General features: G+C 45.8%; 1 protein-coding gene across 2 annotated transcripts in view; it reads left to right on the top strand.

The window, feature by feature from the left end:
- The first annotated feature begins 1,072 nt into the window (after positions 1 to 1,072).
- The window catches only part of fut8b (fucosyltransferase 8b (alpha (1,6) fucosyltransferase)), a 73,584-nt gene continuing 52,622 nt past the window's right edge, over positions 1,073 to 22,034 (top strand). Inside the window, exons 1-2 of one of the 2 annotated variants that reach the window (XM_076084480.1) lie at positions 1,073 to 1,282; positions 5,900 to 5,961. The gene's annotated coding sequence lies outside the window, so the exon portion shown is untranslated. The remainder of the gene's footprint in view (positions 1,283 to 5,899; positions 5,962 to 22,034) is intronic. The other variant, XM_076084479.1, reaches the window with a different exon arrangement.

Below are 22,034 nucleotides of genomic sequence, written 5' to 3'. Positions count from 1 at the left end.
ATAGCTGTGTAACTGATGACTAGAACCCGTGTCCACTCAGGTGTGCTATTTACAAACGTAAATGGATGAGCTTTGCACCAGAAGTTTTACAGTAGCGAAATTATCAACCTCTCAAAAAGCTGACACGTGCAGAGCTGTAAATTGCATCGTATAACAATAAGACTAGCATTCAGTACTCATATAAATTATACTTCACTTAACTTTGAAATGTTCTCCTGAAAATTGGCAGCGATACAAAATACAGTTGATGTTCAGTATTTTATTTTGCCATTTCTTGTTATTGTGTAATTGTCTCTTACAACTAAATTTAACCTTGCAAAGAGTTTGGGGTTTACTTGGCCACATACTGAGAAATCGGAGATTTATGCCATCACCTCAACACCATGAAGATGATGTTGTCTCTGGTGGCCAATGAACAAGAAATGACATTTAAAAACAACAACCGGGTCTTCTTTGAACCTAGTCACCTTTGTACCTCGTTGTGCCCTCCATCGCCCCGGTGGCACCAGGTCTGTCTGTCTATGAGCCCGACTGCAGTACAACAACCCGACACTGGTGTGCGCACTGCAGCTTCCACTCCATCCGACTTCCATCAGTAGTCAAGTCAGCCAGTGAGAGCCAGACGCAAACAGGAAATAAGAGCACCATACCGTCAAAATAAAATACCTAACGCTTAAAGGAGGAGGTATAGGTGACTCCATATTTATTATTCTATATTTCAAATGTGCTTACTGTTTGCATTAAAAAAGTTAAACTGGTCACCAAACACAAAGTGGGAATAATTTCCACTAGGCTGAAGCAGTTAAATATACCTCATAAACACCTAAATGAAGCTCAACAAAAGACTCCACACATTCAGAGCTGAGACATTTGTCTTTATGTGTAGAGTTTATAATATACAATCAACTAAAATAATAAAATCACTGATATCCTCACAGCTGCCGCAGTCAGCTACAACTAACTAACTAAACTCTAACTGTTGATAGCAGGAACATTGCATTAGTGAGTTACTTACTGACCGCACAGCCTATTAATTTGAAGCCATGACCGGATGTGAAATGTCCCCCTCTCACTAGTTGGCTTTGACACCAGCCATCCAGCAGATCCCCACAGAGCAGACTCCACTGCCGTATTCAGAGATCCCAACTCTCCCAGTTCCTGTTTCCGCCGCAGCCTTTCTTACTCAATTTTGTGGGAGCAACAATTCTCGGCTGCCGCTGCGCCAGACCCGGTCTCAGCAGCCCCGGTCGGATGCCGCTGGAAGCCGGTGTATCATGTCAAGGTAGGCGATAACAACATCCCGCATGCATGGCGGACATGTAGGCGCTATACGGAGGCTCAGCTCGCAGATCTCCCCGCTACATCCCCGGCCTGTTGACTGCGTCGCTGCTTGAGATCCCGGGTGACCAAATAGCGGTCACGGCGGGTAGGGATTCCTGGTCCCGTTATACTCTGATGCTTTTGCGCCACTTCAGTCGGATGTTCCAGGTGATACCTCGGTGCGTTGCATTCAGACGGACTGCCCCGCGGTCTCCTTTGTTGGTCATGGCATGTTAAAAAAACAGCTCACAGTGTATCCGCGTACTGACCCCGGCAGTTGGCCTGAAATGTCTCCAAAGACCGCCGCGTCACCTGGACCGTTAGTGTGGTAGTGTTGTTTCAGGCTACAGCCATCAACAGTGCTAGAAGCCTGTAGCATACAAGCTAGCTGTCTGTATGTGTGCGGTTTCTTCTTCTTCTTCTATAAATCGTGGGCATATAAGTTCTCACCGTTAAATGAGAGTGAAATGGCATTTTAACCTCCACCCTCGCGCGCGCACACACACACACACACACACACACACACACACACACACACACACACACACACACACACACACACACACACACACACACACACACACACACACACACACACACACAATGTGAAAATGAAGACGCATGACACGGGGCGGGGAGGTGCCTTGACAAGTGTGCGTATCCTTCAGTGTCTTTGCGAATGTGTGGCGAGCAGACAAAGCAGCTGCTTGTGTTTCAGCCTCTGTGCTCTGCTATCAGGGAACCGCTTTGTAACAATCGTCACAGCCAAGGCGTGCGTTTGTTTTCAGTATCTGGAGGTGTGGTTACAATGTATCATAAGGCCTTCTGATATGTGGTTATAATTTAAAAAAAAGAAGAAGAAAACAGGTCCAAGCTTCATTTCTCACCACATCAGGGCAGTCGGAGGAAGAAGGAAGGGCTTTCTGCTTCCCAGTCCCTCCTCACACACTTCACACAGCTGGATGATGATGGAGATGGCAGCACAGGCAGACGGTGGATGTGGTTCAGTGTAGCTCATCTAAGCCCCCCCAATAGAAGATGCATGCCAGCCCTCACAGTGATGTAAAGTGCCACCAAATGGCTTGTGATAAATGTCCAAATCGCACAGCAAATCCTCAGTATGTGGACGGGTGCAATGTTGTCATGATAATGTTATGATCTCCACAGCTTAAGTTGAAAGCGTTCCAAGGCACAGGATGCAGTACGGCTCTTTTTTTAATCGTGTTCAATATGACAGATTTAATGGGAAATAAGTGCAATACCTCTTTTTTGCTTCCACATGAAATCGATTTGTGACGTATGGCTTTATCACCTAATGTCTGCCGGTGATATTACAAGACATATTTCAACTCGCACTGTGTTATTTGTTTTTATTTCCTTGACAGCATATTGTCTGTAGTATAGTGCCACAATTATTTTTCGATGTTTCGATCCATTTGCAGCCGATATCCACTGTGTTCTCATTTGAATTGTAGTTGCTGACAAGGAGGGGGGAAAAAACAACCCCGCAACACCGATGGACAACTAATGCATCATTAATGTTATCTAATAAAGTCAGCCGGGGTAACTGGAAGCAGATTGATTGAGTTAGTTGCCCTAACCCACTCATGAATAAGTAAACAGTCATATATATATATATTGCGGTGACAGCAGTCAATGCCATAGCATGAGAGCGCTGTCTTGGTCTACAGAGGAATGTGCTGCTTCAGATAGACTCCTGTTTTTTTGAATTTTAAGTGTTTTTAAACTGTCAGAGGCCAATTATTTTTACATAAAGCGAAGTGACTCATGCTTTGGCAGCAATTTGCTTTGATCTGGGCTTTGGCATTTTGGAAATGAATAGGCATAGCCATGGGTGGACCCATTTATATCAGCCAAGTGCAAATAATGAAGTTAAAGCAGTTCATTGTAATTTTGATGAAGCAATTAAATATTAGCGATAACACTCAAAACTAGCCCTCAAAATTTACCTGGCAGGTTTGATTTTTTATTTATTTTTTTTGCTGAATGCCTCCCAGTTTGTGTTGTTTCTGCTCGTTGAGCTGATTGCATTGGACAAACGTTGCACTCGCTGTCAGGTGCCTTGTAACACATGATACTGCATCTATAATACAGGAGAATCTGCTTTCTAGAGAGCTATTCTCTCTCTTTCCCCTCCCTGTTTGCCCTCTGTGCCTCCACCTTCCACGTCCCATGCCACTGTCTGTCTTCATTTTTTGACTAATGAGTTCATTAAACATATTAGTGTTGCTCTGCCAAAGAGGTTAGATGCGGTGCGGTCAGCAAAAAAAAATAAAAAATGGGCGGCGACTAATTTCATAGTTTTATCTGCATTTAACACTGTGCACATTTGTCACATGGCAAAGCTCCGTTTCTCTTGTTTGGTTCAGCGCAGCGAGCCACTGCCAAGTGGACTTTTATTTAAAATAGCAAGTCGGGATTTGTTTTTCATTTCAATTCCATCTGCGGGAACCAGCCTGTCACCTGCACAGCAAGTGCCTCTGTTTGCATGAAAAGCCATTCTAATTTCAAGCATCACAGTGTTTTGGCTCGCTGTACTGTGTGTGTGTGTGTGTGTGTGTGTGTGTGTGTGTGTGTGTGTGTGTGTGTGTGTGTGTGTGTGTGTGTGTGTGTGTGTGTGTGTGTGTGTGTGTGTGTGTGTGTGTGTGTGTGTGTGTGTGTGTGTGTGTGTGTGTGTACAATGCCTGATATTGGCTTCAGTGTGCTGTTCATAGATCCCCTTTTTGCACCCTGTTGTCCCAGACATATCACTCCCCCCCCCCCCCCCCCCCCAAATCTCAGGTGGATGAGAAGAGACGGCTGAATAGAGCTATGGAGGAAACAAACAACACATTTTGGAGACATGTTTCCAGTTTTGGGGGCTTCATGCTTACAAACACAAAGCACATTGAAGTGAAGAGGCTGTGCTTGTAGCGAGCTGCAGTAAGCAACAATGCCACCAAAAGAGGAAGGCTCATGCATTGTTTTGTTGGAATTGTTAATCTCTGTGCAGGGTATTTCTGCTCCCCTATTCCAGACAATGTACTGTATATAGAGCAGAAGCCATTGAATAGCAGCTTCTTTTTTGCCTTTGGTGTATCTGCTTTGAGGAAGGCAAAGACTGAAATAGTTATATATGGATACATGGAAAACACACTCATTTCTGAGTCTTGTTATTAAACACTTGGTCTGCCAAAGACGAGAAAGATAAAGAGTTAGCTTGTTCATCCACATGGTTCAGTGAGCAATGTCCAGTGTGGGTATTTGGCTGGCATTTTTGTTGTGAGAGTGCTGCTTGATTTCTGTCTCATCTACCCTTTAGGTTTTTGAAGTCACCAGCAAAGCGATGAGGAGATAACCGCTAACCTCTCTCAAGATGTTGATGGAATGACGTCTTGTGCGTCAGAGTAGGGACTGTAGAGCTGTAACTAACTGCATATATGCATATTTCTTGCAGAATGCAGCCTCTCTGCAGGGCACCATCTGTAGGAAAAAAAAATGCATTTCTGCCATCAGTCTCCTCCTGCTCCCATCCTACCTGAGGGCCATTATTATCTGTAATGTAAGACAGAGTGTCTGTCTAGTGATCGTACGAGCCAATCACGGGGCGAGTGTGTGGGGCAGGTTTCCATGGAGAACAGCGAGCCGGACTGAAGCTCGGCTCGAAGCAGCCCAGCCTGATCCAGACTGATGGCATTCTCCGGCAGCAGCAGCAAAAAGGAAAGGCCCCAGCAGGCCCTGCCCTGCTGTCCGCCTGTCTAAATGTCTCGCTGCTTGTCTACCTGTCTTACTCAGTTGAATGTGTGAAGACAGAGTGGACGAAAAAGGGTTCTTTCTGATTAGAAATTCATTCAGACAGGCACAATAGGAACTTGGCCCCGGCAGCCATGTGGCATCAGATTGGATTTGTGTAGGGACTGGATCTAGAACACACATTGCCTGAGCCACCGCTGTCTTGGGTGGGTTTGCAGGACGTAGTGAGTGAGTGAGTGTGTGTTGGGTTTGGGCTGAGGGGGGTAGACCTGTCAGAGATCCTGACCCCGGACCCTTAAAGAGTGTGCTGGCCCAGCTCTGTTTAGCCCTGCGGGAAGGCTGCCCAGCCTGCAGTGCACTCACATCAGAAAGTATGTGTGTGTGTGTGTGTGTGTGTGTGTGTGTGTGTGTGTGTGTGTGTGTGTGTGTGTGTGTGTGTGTGTGTGTGTGTGTGTGTGTGTGTGTGTGTGTGTGTGTGTGTGTGTGTGTGTGTTGAAAGCACTTATGTGTGCTCGCTTTTACTGTGTCTCGGGGAGTTATTGCTGCTGCAGCCTGAGCTGGGAAGTGGGTCTTACGACATTTCTTCGTGGCTCATTGGAGCCGTCCAGAAATAGGCATGTACCCATCCACATGCAGCGCCAACATTCTCTCCTTCCCTTTTTTTTTCTCATTTTCAGTTGGAAGCACTTAACTGCCCCTTGTTGCACAGCCGCCTGTGTGCCTTCGCATTGTTTTGTGTGTGTGTACGTATATATATATATATATATATATATATATCTCTGTGTATTTATTGTAATTTTTTTTATGTATCTCTTTGAATGCTCAGCACCAGAAGAATGCAGTGAAGTTAGTGGCGCCTCCTCTGCATGATGAACCGTATTCACATGGGTATGACACACACTGAGAATTTTTAGCTCTTCAGAAGTTGCTGAGGGACTCACTGTGGGACACAAACCCCCCCCCCCCCCCCCCCCCCCCCCCCTCCCTGCAAACCAACCACCCACCCACCCACCTACCTAAAAAAAGCTCAGGCCAGGATCAGAGCAGGCATGCAGGGCTGGAGGGATTCGGGGATGCTGCTAAAAATTCTCAGCCGCATGACGAGATACTGCACTGTCTGGGTCTTCTGAGCCCCACAGCGCCGAACTGAAAACAGGATCTAGACCTGCGTCGGCCTATAAAGGGCTCTTTCTAGCATTGGGAACCTCCCTGGAAGTGCGAGCCCACACTAGCGGCATCTCCAAATGGAAGGGACAGAGATTTGGAGTGCAGAAGAGGCAGATGGGTACGGAGGGCAAATTAGGAATGAAGAGAGAGGTAGTAATTGGGACAGCTGCGCAGCTCGAGGCGTAAGCAGTCAGATCACCCACCTCACTTCCCCCCCCCCCCCCCCCCCCCCCCAAAAAAATGAAAAAGATTGCCAGAGAGCCAGATGCTGGCCATTACGATCACAGTGACAATAGCCCAAATTCATTCCGCAGCCAGAACACAGAATGCACAAGCCCACAAAGACACACACATGGGGATAGAAGAGAACAAGACTCTGAGCTCATCTGACAGAATGGGTGCAGATCCCACACTTGGGTAGAAAGGTTGTGTGACAGGCTTGCCTTTTGTATCGGGGGGGGGGGGGGGGGGTTGTGGATATCATTCTGTTTTCAACTGGAAGCCCAAATTCCCAGCAGCCACTCCACCTCTACCCACACACGAGGACTATTGAATGGCCTCCATTTAGCCAGCGGTATCGGATACAGTGCTGGCCAGTATTGGGTGGCCTGTATGTGGCCTCCACACAGGTCCAGAGAGGGTTCAAATCCAGGCAAGTGGAAAGTGGGACCTGGACCAAGATGAAAGGCCTGTATTATCTTTCTCACAGGCGGGTGGGGGGTATTATGTCACTGGTGCCAGTCCTGCTTCCAGGGGGGTTTGTTTGCCATGGGAGTGTTTTTTGCTGCGACACTATTGATCCCCAAGGGATACACTCTCTGCGGCCTCCACTGCTAGGTCTGAATGTAAGGTCAGCTACACGATGTAGTCCTTGTAGCTGGAGAGGATTCAAGGTTTCTCTGATCACTAAGCCCCCCCCACCAACGTCTGTGCCAATTTTAGAGGAGGTGAGGTGGTTAATGTGCATGTGTCCAATCTCCCTAGCTATATCAATGAGTTCATTGTGCGTGTGTGTGTGTGTGTCCTGTGCAGTGTGTGTTACCGATGGCTGGCGGCTGAGAGGATTGTAAGGGATCGTAGAGGATTGGCCTGATTGGATTTCCGTTGCAGGAGTCCTGTCACCTGGCTCAGCATGGCGCCCTGGAAGACAGCAGGGGAGCAATCAGGCAGCAGTCACATTGCGAATATACAGAGAAATCTGCATTCAGGCATTGCAAATATAAAAACATCAACTTTACAGAATATGAAGATACACTTCCTGATAGTCGAGTCAATTTTATTTATATAGCCCAATATCATAAATTGGCGTCAAGGGGCTTTACAACCCGTACAGCATACAATACACTCTGTCTTCCTTAGAAGATGTGGATAAGATAAAACAAGCCAACAGACAGAATGTGACATAACCTCCTCACCACTGTGGAGACCTGGAAAGAGGACGGACACACAAGAGGCAAACACACCATTCACAGGAGACAGGAAACAAACGCACAGTGGGAGGGACAAAGACGGTATTCTGGTGGGCAAGGCGAACATGGACTATAAGTGCGGAAACAGTACAGTAGTTGGTGTATTCATTGAGACCGAACGGTAGCGGGTACAAGGCCTGAAGTCATCAAACAATAAACAACGGTCTGAAAGTTAAGGCGATTGGATTTAGCGGCCTGAACAGAGTTAAGACTGTCTGATGTGAGCGGGGAGCGCATTCCAGAGGAAGGGACGCGATGGAAAAAGGTCCTGTAGTCTGCTGACTTCTATGTAACTCTGGGCACAGACAGCAGCCCTGTATTCTGAGAGCAGGAGGGAATAGAAGGTTTTAGGAGATCACACGGGTATGAAGGGGCATGCTCATTCACTTTAAATCATGATGATCAATGAATAGACGGGCAGGGAATCCGTTGGTAACCAGGCTGTCATGCTAATTGCTCCAATAAGTAGCCTCAAAAGACCAAAATGCAAAGCAGCAACAAGACATTTTGCGTTCTGGTGAAAGAACACTTTGCTCTGATATGCTTATATATTTACGATAATTGTACCCCTACATATAGGTCTATAACCCACAGTCGAATACAACAGTTCCATTGAGTTTGGCAGTCCTTTTCTCCGCGGGTTGTTGAAAAGCGCTCTGGGAAATATAGGAAATCACTAACTGAAGTCAAATTAAACAGGAAAGGCTGAAAGAAAGTGGGTACAACAACATCGTAAACAATCACCGAGCAACTCCTGGAATGCGTTGTTCATCGCATATTGAAGATTTTCAGCCGTATCTGCGGGTGGATTATTCTTTTGAGTTCTCACAACTCTCCTTTAGGGCGGAGGTGGATTCAAATGAGGACATCGGCAAAGGATTACGGTGGTGTTTTACAAAGGACTACAATTTCAACCAGATAACTGTGAATCAATATTGAACAATGCGTTCAATATTTATTTTTTGTGTACTGCTGTGGGCTCTGAGTCAGACACACCTGGTCATTAAATGCATACAGCAACGCTTTAGTGGACAGTTGTGGTGTTTCTACATTTGATCCCTCAGATAATGAAGAATGAATGAAATATCTGCTTGTTTGTACAAATGGAGGGATCACACTGGGATCATTGCACAATGGTTCGACATGAATTCATACCTCTGCAATTTGCTCACACAAAGACAGAAGAGAGTACCGCAGAGAGCTTGATCTGAAAAAATGTGGACAGGACATCGCGTGAGCTTTGTTTTGACGTATATTGCATTTGAAGAATAGATTTAAGGATGTATGTATGATTCCAGGAGCCTCCCCTTCGGATGATTGTGGGAATAACTAATATAAAAACCACTCGGTGATGTCCAATCTCTTGTTGCTTAATGATATTTCTGTGTGTTAAGGAGTCCTCTGTGCCAGAAAAGACTCATTCTCAATGTTTTCGTTATTGATTAAGTTATAAAATTAATGTATTATTCTCCTGTTGTAGGCTTTGCGTTGTACATATTGCATTCTTTTATACTGCAACATCAATATGAATTTTCTAACCTTGTACAATGTAGTCTGCAGGTGTTTGCATTGGCAGTTTATGAGAAGTGACACGTATTACTCTGAAGACAACACACATCGTATTGGTTGCCAGGGTTTTTCCATCAAAAAGGAGCACAACCATTTTTCCGTTCCACATCATTTCTAAAATACATTATTGCCGACGTGAAAAGGGCTGTGTAACCAGTCGTAACCACTGTGGTGAGGGTAAATTGAGCTGTACATTTGCTAGAAAGCTGTAATGGTACACCTTGCAGAACAATCGCTTCACAAACAATGTCTAAGAAACAGACATGTTCCTGTGGATGTCTGCAGTACAACCTTAAACCATCTGTCTCCAGGATGTAATCTCAGCATAGTGACTGATACAGCGGAGGGTTAAGCGTTCTCTAGTGTCTCTGAAGCATCAGTTCAGACATAGTGCATCTAAAGTTTAGCTGGTTGCATGTGGGGAGGAGTGATTTTTACCAGCCTGAGCCTGAAGATTTTGAAGCATCTGTCTCAGTGGCGGGAGGATAGTGTGGTCTTTTATCATTTTGGGAGGTACAGCTCTTTTCTCTTTGAGGCTTTTTGAGGCTCAAAGGTCCACAGAAAGTGGAAAAGAACACTCTAGTAATTTCAGTTTTTCCTCTTTGTCTCTGTCCTTACTCTCGTTCACCATTGCTGTTTCTTAATTTCTTTTCAACTTGGGTTGTTGAGGAGATCATTGGGTTGAAAAAAAAACACTGTAACATCTTGAACCCTGCAGGACCTCTTTTCCTAACCCGAGACGTGTGCTTAGCTCCCAGTTAGATTCAAAGGTAATCTTTGCTTTCCCACATTAGCACGACAGTTGGGGTTCGTTAGTATTTCATCGCATCCAAATCCAAAGTACATCAAGTTCTCACCACCAACTCGCCGTGTACCGACGCTTCGTCTGCGGCCCTAAACCTCAAACTATGACGCTCTAGGTACCTGGCTGGTGCTCTTTTTCCACTTGCATGGTGTTTTTTCGAAATAAACTGCCAACTTCACAGGAAGTTAGATTTAGGCTTAGTTAGGGTAAAGATCAGGGTTGGCGTAACTTGACTAACAAATCACGTGACTATTATAGATGATTAACAATTCACTTGACGAAATAAGACAAAGTAATGTTGTTTGATCCATCCACCTCCACCTCCACCCACACTAAGCAGTAGTGGTGTAACGGACCATTTTATTCTCTGTTCAGTGAAAATGAGTATTGGGCGAAGGTAAATACTAACGTTACTGTGATGTGTTCACGTGATCTCGTAAAATGTAGTGTTGGTGAGAAACTTGAATAAATCCAGTTGTTTGAAGGAGATGTTTTCACAAAAACAGATCTTAGAAAGGGAATTATGACCTATTTAAAATACTTCTAAGTAGCTTTTAATACATCATCTACTGATGACAAGATTTGTTTTAATCCATAAAAAAACTATATTTTTTATCATTTGAATTGTTTGTTTTTATGAGGACAAAAAACACTATAGGTGACTATCACAAAGTTAAAGGATAACATTTAACATGTTTAATGATTTACACTGACTTTTGTGCTGATCCGATCCGTGACTCTAATAAGTGATACGATCCAAACCGTGAGTTTTATGATTTGATGAGTTGGGGAGTGAGTCCAGGTCGTCCAGTATCAAATCCACTTATCATATCTGAATCCTCCCAAATCCCTCATCATTTGCAATTAACTAAAGCTAGTAAAAATGACAGAGTATAGATAAATGGTTCAATAAAAGATTCACCAGAGCTTAACGAAATGCATGTATTTTGACGACTGGGAACAGGAACCGGTTATTGGACCCCATCCCCAATCGGCACTTTTCTACAATCCATCCTGCTGCGTTAACTCCCCTCAGTCGTCAGCATTTGTGAGAGTGGCAGCACAGCGATCACTTATGGCAAAGCCCTGGGCAGATCAGCGTGAGACCATTTGCATCTGACATGGCTGTCATGTAGCCCCAGGAGTGTTGCGTCACAAGGTGTTGCCACCCGCTCCCTCCTCTCTTTTCATGTCGTCCTGGTACCATCCCTCCACCAAACCCCACTGCTCCTCATTGCCAGTGCCATCAATGCAGAGGTGACTTGGCAGACCCGTTCCTCAGTTTTAGCTGTGGTCTGGGAGATTAATAACAACATGCCAGTCAGATATAAGAGCCCCTAATAGGACTTCGATGAGATGACACAGCAGTACCAAGTATTATTACGCCTTTGGAGCTGTGGGACAGAGGAGGGAGGGAGTAAGAGAAGCCTGATCCAATCGGATGTATACTATCTGTCCGTCTGTGACCCAGAGCCAGTTTTGACGAGGACGAAGGAGACACTCGTGTGATGCCAGCCACACTACCCAGGCTTTCAAATATGCATCTGTAAAGTGTGACAAGCCGCTCCAGAGACAGAAAACCGCCTCCCCTAGTCTGGTGTTTACTTTCTTTGATCTTGTGACAACAGCAAGGAATTGAAGTTGGCACATCAACTCAGTGAAGAGCTTTAAACACCCGGCGAGGGCTTTTGCCGCCTCACTTTGATTTATAGAGTAAATGAAGGATTATTGTAGATGAATCCAGTGTTATGGTTGTCCTCCAACTCGTGATGTTTAAACAAAAAACGAAAAGAGTGCTACCACCTGAACTGCTGCGCTGTCACATTAGGGGATGAATGAGGCAAACCACAACCCCGTGAGGCATACTCACACTTCATTTTTCCACATTCGCAGTACAGAAAACATATTATTTAGAGCCATAATGCTACCCTATAGCGGCTGCAGAATAGCATACCTTGCCTCCATTCGAGAGCTAATTACATGTACTTGTACTTGCACTTGTCCCGGTGAGTGGGGAGGTCTTTACAGCCTGGAGTGGGTCAAGACTGGCTACAGTCAAACTGCGAGGTTCAAGCCTCATCTGTAAGCTTACCCTCCTGTTTGAAAACCGACCCATCCACTCGGTTGGAATAACAAAACGCCTTTAGCACACTTTTTTTAGTCTTTTTTTTTAGTTCACGGCAGCTCACTCGGTCTTTGCTCTCCTTTGGCAATTGGCGCCCTAATTGAGGCCCTCTTGAGCCATGTTTATCACCGTGGCAACGTTGCCCCGCTGATAATCATTGTCTTGTGGATTAGCCTAACAACAGAGGAGAGGCTTTGCTTTAATTCCACTAACACTGGACCGAGCTCCTTTGTGTCGGCTTGCCTGCCGGGCTTGTCTTAACTGGGATTAGAAGCATGGGCTGCAAGCGCCCACCAGGCCCCCACATCGCGCTCCTAGTGCCCCGGCCTTCCTACTCGAGTGAACCTTCTTCGTGTCCCTGGCTGTTTCATACAAGCAGATCCAGAAAATCACGATTTTCACCGTGCCGTTGTAATCATGGCCCCTTACCCTGAATGTTAAACTTTTAGCACTCTGTTCCAAAACTTAACTTGAAAAGTCTAGTGAGAGCATTCTCTCACAGAGATTAAGTTAACGAGCCTATCCTTTTCCAACTTTGTCCAAGCAGCTTGTACAGCACGCTCTACAGCAAATAGTTTAACTGTTCTACAATTTCATTATCTAGTATCCTTTACTAGAAACTAAAGTTACAGAAAACCGGTGGCCCTTCTGAGGTCCATTTTTATTAAGAAAGTAACAGTCCTTTCATAACCTACAAAGTGCCTTACAAAAGGTTTAATGGTTAAAAGAATGAAAGATATAATCTATATATAATAATAAGAATAATCTAAGAATTACAGAGTGTCATCCTAACATGTCTTAAGTGTTTGTACCTGTTCCGAATAGCCACAGTCAAAGCTTACTCACGTAGAGAGGAACGTGATGCTCTGAGTCTAATGGAGATAAAGGTGCACACATTCAGGTTTTCCTACAATCATTCATGGTGTTGCATTGGGTTGTATACACAGAAAGTGATGGGAGTTGTAGTGTGAAGAATGGTATAAGAGAGCTTGAGAGAGAAGTCCAATTCTGGGTGCTTTTGCAGAATTGCTGCTTGAAGTGAGTAGTATGGCTGCTCGATATTGGAAAAACCATTATTTCTTCCTGCGATATATTAGGGAATGAATAAGGGCAAAGGCTGCATATGTCCAAGAGAGCACATGCAACATTGTAGCTGTGTGTTTTGCGCATGCACTGCAGCCGTTAAATGGCAGATTTAACCCGTTGCACCTTGTTATAGTTGCAACCCGGCAGCTTGTTGGGCTCAACTGAGGAGAGGTTAATGGTAGTGGTAGCACGTGCAGTTGTATCGGAGTAGTTTTACGAGTAGATGGTCACGAGCACAGTATCTGACCTGATACTGGTGTCGTGATTGGTGCGTCTCTAGCACGGTCCTGCCTATAGCGGAGCTAAAACAGCTACCATGACTGAGGTTGCATTAGCTAGCGTTAAGATGCGTTCAAGCTCTACTCACTACAATGGAGTGTTGAGTGACGGTAGATTGTTCCGGGACAATGTTAAAAAAGAGGTTTTCTCTGGAGTCTTGCTGTCAATTGTAGTTCTTAAAAAGAAAATCTGCAGGTCGGCGCATCTCCAACACTGACGCCTCAATCTTTATTGAAAAGCATAAACTATTATTGTTGTAACGGTTACCCAAAGAAACTTGAATATCAGATTAAATATGAAAAGCATAACCACACGGCAATTTAACAACATTAAACTGGCATGCAGAACTGCCTGGCTGGTTTTTATGAGAAGCGAGTCACAGTTGGTGGCCAGTGCAGGGACATGAGGCGGGCGTGTGGCACAGGAGCGTGCCATGCTGTCCGACCCTGATCTGTCGGTGCAGCGCAGTATGGGCTCCGAGGGAGACCTGGTGCAGCCACTTGTCTGTTTCTGCAGGCGGAGGGGAGCCAGAGAGAGAGGCGGAGGTGTGAGGGGGAGAGGAGAGAGAGGAGAGGTGTGAGGGGGAGAGGGGAGGCAGCCGCTGACCCTGTAAACACACAGGATTAGGAGGAATAATAAAAAAGGGGGTCTTGGCAGTGCTTCCCTAATACGTGTGGTAATTTAAAGACGCTCCGAAAAACAAATGTCAGTGACGTGTGGGTGGGAAAATTTAGTGTGTGTGTGTGTGTGAGAGAGAGAGAGAAAGATGAACACATCAACAATCTCCACGGAGGATTCCTGTGGTAAAGCATCTTGGCTTCTCAAGCAAACAAGTGGTGAGGCGTGCAAAAGGAATTGCAGGCCTTCTAAAAAAGATGACCACACAAATGGATGGGAGCTCCTTTGAAAGATTAGCAGTCTATATGCTCTTGCAACGTACACACACACACACACACACACACACACACACACACACACACACACTTCTTTGTCTCATAGTTGATTTATCTGGTGGGATGGTGGTTTCACACTTCCCCTCGTGGCTGACATTATCTCAGTATGTTTTCCTTTGCCGGGCTTCTTTCCAGGCTAATTTGCTGTGTTTAAGGCCACCAACCCACCAGCCAGTAGTGTTTAATTCAGTTTAACTTCGCGGTGTCAGTACTTGGCAAAAGGCCGTGGCAGCGTAACATAGCCGGTAGCTCCGGACAGCGTTTCACTTGTTTTTAATCCCGAGCGACTGTTGCGGATGTTTTGCGATCATTCTGTGACCCGCGTCACAAAACAATACGATAGAATCCAAATAACCACCAACACTGTGGGCTACTTGTGTTCGCCTCTTGTTATACTGCTGTTTTTTTTACAAGCAGGCGAGTGGTGATGGTGGGGGGGGGGGGAGGGGGGAGGGCGAGTGGTGTGAGGCAGGCTGCTGGAGCAGGTGACATCTGTGACCCAGCACAACAGCAGTGGATGCCGGACACATGCTCCTTCCTCAAAGGCTACTGGCACCCTTTCTGCCTCATTGGGCTCATGCCCACACGCATGCCCTCAAACACACACACACACACACACACACACACACACACATTTCTAAGTACCACAACTGAATGAATCCCCTGTACATGAAGTTATCTTGAAACGAACGTGACTCAACATACCTTAAGGATATAAAGGCTGTAAAATCTGTTTCCCCTTACAGAGGCTTTTTGTCTATTACAGTGACTGGAGAGATCATTTTAGACAGTTGACCTCCACTCCTCAGGCTGCTAACAGCTACTTTTTCAACATGCCAGACTGCCAAACATCAGGATCATCGGCTTACAGAAAATGACCTCCCGATGTGTACAGCTAAGAGCTGATACTAGGTCAGTTGGAATAACCCACCTCAGGCATGGCTGCTGCTCGGTGCCATTTTTTGCTGATTATAACAACACACACATAAATACACGCCCACGCAAACATACTACACGGTCATGCGTGCCTAAATTGGTGCTTTCCCCAGCTTCACAAAATGACAAATCTGGTGATTGATCGTGTGCTTGCTGAGTTATTAACCTGTTATATTTACCAGGCCATTAGCAGCCTAAAAATTAAACTGCTAATTAAAACAAAGGCCTCCGTTTCCCCGATTGAGTCCCACGCTCCCCTCACTGAGCTGAAGACCATTATATAAAGTAAAGAATATAAATACCCCCCCCCCCATTTCTATTCCCTAGGATTGTCCAATATACTGCGTTTTCAGATATTCATTACAAGTATTACAATCTTGCAATAAGTCCAAAGGTATTATTGTTTCATCTTCTGTTAATAGACGTGATTTAACACCGTTTTACATCAGCCCTCCCCCTCCATGTTGCCCATCCCATCTCCTCCCTTATCCCTAGAGGGGGGGGGGGGGCTGCGTTTCTCGCCGCATTCTGATAAATCCGACTCTCCCTCTGATGTCTCTTATCGCTTCTCATCTCGTTGCGGTAAAGACGGTCTCTTGTTTGTTTCATGCTTCCTGACAGTTTCTCCTCTTTCCGTTCGTTTCTTCTCCCTCACCCCTCTTAGGTGACGCCCAGTGCCTCGTGCCAGTACTGCGTGCAATGGATCAAAATTGTCAGAATGACTTAATGGTGCGCTGACCCGCCACCCGACCCCGGCTGTTTATCAAATCCTACAATATATCGTAGCTAGATACCCCCCCCCCCCCCCCCCATTCTGTGAGAGGTATAGATTTGTTGCTCCGTATCTCTTGGCAGTGCAGTGCTCTTGCTTGCTTACTGCCGTTGACAGAGTGTGTGTCCAATGTAGGCTACGCTTGGCCGCGTCGGGGTAATGCTGCTGGGCAACTCAGATCCAGCAAACAAACAACATATATTGTATTCGAGAGCAAGGAGAGTGGTTCTATAGCCAAGGGGGCCTCGCTGTGTATTTGTTTGCATGCATTCTCGTGTGTTTTTTGTACAATTGTGTTAGTGTGCGCGTTGACCTACAATGTAGGCAACGCGGCAACAAGCAATAGACCCGGACTGTGTCAGACCTGCTCTAACCAGGCCGAAGGCGGTGGTGTAATGACGGCAAAGTCGAACTTGCCAGAAGAAACACACTGCACGGGCTTCCTGCATTGTTTGTGTGTGCACGCCATGGCAGTGGTGGTGCAGGGATGAAGAGGGAACCACAAACCCGTGGACACCAGGGAAAGGAAGCGGAAATAGTCACTCCATTAGTCGATCTAAAGAATTAACAGTTTTAATTGTTAAAAATGTTGAGCATTTGGAAATTCTGCGAGGCAACTTTCACTATTTTCTGACATTTTATTCATGGACACGATAATCATCTGAAATCAATAATGGAAATAATTGTTCGTTGCAGCCCTGAATTTAATATATTTGTGCTTTTGAATGTTAAAATAACCCATTAAAAGAAATATGTGAATTTATCACAATTCTTTTGTACATTTCATCAACAGAACTGTCAATTAATTGACGGAGAAAACAACTGATAATGATAACTGCCACACTGTTGCACAAAAGCCTCAAGAATAAGAGCGGCTCTCGTGCAATGCGTGGTGCATTGGCAGTTGAGGGAATATCGGCTATAAAGATATCCTTTTAATAAGCTGAGCAAATAATGCTTCAGATGGATTAATTTAGAAAAAGCCGACTACAGGATTGTTGGCAAAGATAACTGTCTCTGCAAAGCAAAGCAATATTTGACAGCGGTGCATATAAACTGTATAAGCAATCGGGTGAGTAGTTCATTAAATGGATCGACCAGTTGAATGAAAGTGTGCATCAAAAGAATCTTTTTCATTATCTACGTTGGCGGTAAAGAATTTTCACGCAATAGTAATAATGTGACGGAAAAGCGGAGGGGAGGGGAGGGGGGGGGGGGAGGACATATCAAAGGACAAATCTTGAAGAGTATCAGTTCTGCTATCCGGAACGGAATAATTCATTTTCTGGTGCAAGCTATGGGTATCAAGGTGCCTTAGTAGCCCCAGTACTGATGTTGCAGACACTATCAGTGCTCCTCTGATGTTTTAGCCTAGCTTTACTCTGGCTCCACAGTGGGGACCAGCCGGCCTGTCCAGATGGCGCACGGTGCCGGCACCACACCTTTTGACCACATGGCACTCCCTACAGCCTCCCAACCCCGCCCACACCCGCTGATACCGCTGTCGAAGTACACAAACGACCAATGAAGTGAAAGACGCCTTGTACGAAATTCATCATTATTAACCTGCCGATGATTAAGGGATTTCTGGGACAACTTCACCCACGTCCGAGACGCACGGAGAAGGGAAATGAGCTGAAGAGGTCAACACTCATTACACTACAAATGCACTAATGCACTGGTCTCTCAGAAACATGGTGTCCTCCTTTAACCTTTTCATATTTTAATGGGTGTTCTTACATCTGCCTTTTAACAGCGGAAAGAATGAATTACACACAAACTGAGACGTCTGGCTGACCAATATATCGTTTTAAACTGCATTTTATTTGATTAGGATTTTATTTTCATTCCATAACCATATTTACGGACCAAAGTGGACCCCCCCCCCAAAAAAAAACAAAAGTACCACCAGCAGTCTCTGTGTGGAAGAGGACTTTTCCTGTGAAGGACTTTCCAGACGTGTATTTGTCTTTCTCAAGAGTAAAATGAAAAAGCTTTCACAAACTGCCATGGCGTCAGATCAGTCAGCGATCGGAAGTAGAGAAACGGGCTTTTATTTCTTAAAACACAGATCATTAAATTATTCAGTGAAAGTTCGCAGAGGATGTGCACTCCTTGTTCTGCAATGCCCTGTTTCACATTCATGCAGCAGCTCGCATCCCGCTCGGGGAGTTCTGCAGGAGAACCACATGTTTGTCTTCTTCTTGTGTTACGGAGCAGCTACACTGGAGCCGACTGGACAGCTGTGTGCTGTGCTTGTGGGTTCATCTGGGTCCGAGGGTCCTTATTTACCCCCAGCCCGGGGCCACTTCTGGTCACAATATCACCTCTTTTGACGCGTTGGGGATTTCCATTTTTCAATTTCGATTCAGTCCACTTGTTTGTCTTTTTAATTCTGCTCCCGCCATCACGCCTTTCATTCATTATTGCTGCGAGGTTCGGCTTTTTCAAAAGCCGTATTCCCGTTCGCTCAGCAGCAGCCCCTTTCATTAACATGCTTCATTCACTCTGTGCGGTTCTCTATTAATGCATTCCTCCTTTATCCCCCCCGCCCCCTCTCGGTGAATTCCTGTTTACTGTAATATAGAACCTCCCCATTTGTTGTCCCTGTCATGATCATCTCTCCCGCTGCCCTCTTCTTTCTATTCCTCTCCCTTTCCGTTTTTCTTTTCTCCGCCATGTGCTCTCCGTATCCTTCCCTTCCCTGCCTGCCTCCATCCTGACTGCAGGGTTGAATCATCCCTGTTTCTGCTTGCCTTGTCACGTTTGCCCATCCCCCCCCCTCCCCCCTCCCTCCCTCCCTCCCTCCCTCCCTCTGCGCGTCTGTCCAGGCCTCATCACACGACGAATGGCGCGAGCCGGTCTGACATCTCGCCACAGCGCTAAGGGCCTCTGATGTCCGTGACGCCAGCGCTGACCTGTCCCTCATTCCTCAAAGCACTGACATCATCAAAGCGGGACACATTTCTGTCCCAGGGTCTATTAATTGCCAAGTATGGAATGAGCCACATTTTCATCCGTGCCGGTTTTCCAGATTAGAAGTGGAAGGAGACGAGGGAGTTTTACATCTTTTTTCTTTCTTTCTTTTGTCTGTTATCAAAGGCATGTTCGAGCTGGCTGCAGGTTTTTTTTAGGCCTTTTTCATGTAGTTCGTATCCTGCTGCCTCCTCACTTGGTGCTATCTGGCGGTTGTCGGAGAGAGGGACCACATCAGCGCTATTCTCTTCACAGCCTTCCATCACTTGGGAGACACTCCCCACCCCCCGCGTACTCCGCTTCAAACGGCACACCTCAGATCACACGGCCCACATACATGCGCACGTAGACTTCCGAACAGCAGAGCCTCCGTCCTTGATGCGAACGAGAAACCCCAGCAATCCGCCTCGCTGGAAGAATTGAGTCACGGCCCTTCTGCCGGCGTCAACTGACAGACAAGCCAAGCGAAAAATGGAATCAACATGTCCCTATATTGGCGAGTGTGTGGGCATGAGCAGTGTGTGATTCTATATCGAGCACATGCAAATCAAGTCAAACCAACCCCAGGCTCATGAAATAAAACATGGGCGTAAGGACAAAAGCCTGCTTCTCCTGCAACCTTGCATATTCATAATGAGCGCTCCTTCCCGAGTGTGGATTGGAAGGATGTTCCGCAGGTTGACATTATGTGGCTGGGTGCTTCTAGGGTGTGTGAGCCGTGCAGACTCCGAAGCCGGGACGGAGTAACAAGCTTATTCTGTTTTCAGATGCCTAAGACGAGGATGGAAGACTTTTTGCCGCGCTAGTTTTGTGGTGGTCCTGCCGAGAGTTGGATCTTTTGATCTAAGCAAGAAAAACAACAAGGATCTTGACAATCCAGAATGGTGCATTGTTGACTTTTCTTCTGTTCAGGCTCCAGCGTAGAATCTGGTAGCACAACCAAAACTTGCTGTGTTGTGAAACAAAAATGTGTTCACAGTAACTTCTCCTCAGTTGGAACAGAAGCACGTAAATGTGATAAACTAATTGAATGCAATTACGGTAGAGGTCACTATATATATATATATATATATATATATATATATATATATATATATATATATATATATATATATATATATTAGGACGCTCAAGATTGTACTTAGAGTTTTTCCCCACAGTTTGAAATCTGCATTATGCTTCCACACTGCAAGTAACACAACTGGGTATTGTTCAAATAAAATCATGATAGTATCAATACCAGTACCCTTAAGGGATACTGAGGTATCATTTGACTGAAGAAGTTTAAATACTACTGTTGTTATTTATTGCAATTCAAGGCATCGAATGCTGATACTTAGCCCAACAAGGAAGTGATGTCATATTACGTGGAGATGTTCAGACACAATATTCGTAGACTTGTGCATTTTTTTTAATATTTTGTGCTTGACAGTTTGTTACCAATACCTGAAACATTCAATGTCTTCATGTAATGACTTCATTTGGATCAGTCACATCTGATCTGTAGATGTGGTGCTGATACTGATCGTATTGTTTATCTTTTCATCGATTTCTCCAGAAGAATTGCAAATTCGAACCTTTTTATTTCGCCAGTCAGTCCTTTTCAAAACTTGACAAAGTAGAAACTTTATTGAGGTGTTTCAGTCCCAGACGTTTTGTCAGAATATCACAGACTGATTCAAGTGTGGGACTCAATCCGGTCCTGATTTTGACTTGAACTCCACCAAAGTACAGCCGGAACAAACACTTGAGGGGAGGTGTGGGGGGAGAGAGAGAGAGAGCGGGATTAGATGCCTCCGCCGATCTCGGTGATCCCCAGCCAGCCATCCACAGCAGGCGGCGGGAGCAAGAGAAAAGTAAAGAGAGCCCATTTAGATCAGGCCACGCTGATCCATCGCCCAGAGTGACGGGTGAGGGATCAGCAGAGAGGACTGTGACTGTGACGGGCAGTGTTCATTAATGTTCCAGCCTCTGCTGTAGAGTCCAATCAAGGGGCTCCACACACAAGCAGCCTCAAACACTAAAGCTCTCTCTCTCTCACACACACACGCACACACACACACACACGGCTATCCAAGCAATGAGACAGGCGGGCTAAGCGTGGGCACTGATGGCTTCAGTGCCTCAATTGATGGGTGCTTAGAGGGGAGTGAAGAAGGAGAGCTGGAGAAGCGGGGCCGGCGAGAGAGAGATGGAGCGGCAGCTCTGCTCCGTCGATGACTCTCTGATAGCCCGAGCTTAGCGCCACTTCTGCTCAACATGCAAGGCCATTACATTAACCCACATGCCGCCCAGCTGTTTCCATTAAACGCTGCAGTTCCGAAAGTCTGTCTGGCTGTCGCCGGATACACTACAGCCCTAATGAAGCCCTCTCACTTCCAGGTGCTGAGTTCTACTGGTTAAAAAGCTGCGGTGTATAATGCTTGTATCCAGATCGAGTCACAGGGGGGGGGGGGGGGGGGGGGACGATGGAATTGGTGTTTAGTTGTAAATTGCCAATACTTGAAGGAAGCAATATTGCATGAACTATAAGTCTCTACAGGGAACTGGCATAGCTGCGTCGCCGCTGTGTGACGCACGTGGCAAGCCGCAGAGCAGCGTTGCAACACTGTGTCTGTTTGCACTGTCATTCAAATGTTTGCCTCCCAAACACCCCGTCTGAAATGTAACCATGCAATGTGTGCGTCGATTGTTTGGCCTGTTTTGGTGGTGTGATTGACTAGAACGCAGGACAAACAGGCAGACCCGCCTGCGAGCGTTCTCAGATAAAAAGGGACGAATGCTGACCTGTGTGATTGTTTGTGTGTGTGTGTGTGTGTGTGTG

This window comes from Anarhichas minor, unplaced genomic scaffold (genome assembly GCF_050575085.1).
Source record: "Anarhichas minor isolate MPS153535 unplaced genomic scaffold, ASM5057508v1 ptg000136l, whole genome shotgun sequence".
Classification (NCBI taxonomy): Eukaryota; Metazoa; Chordata; class Actinopteri; order Perciformes; family Anarhichadidae; genus Anarhichas; species Anarhichas minor.
This window is presented reverse-complemented; position numbering and strand designations above follow the sequence as displayed.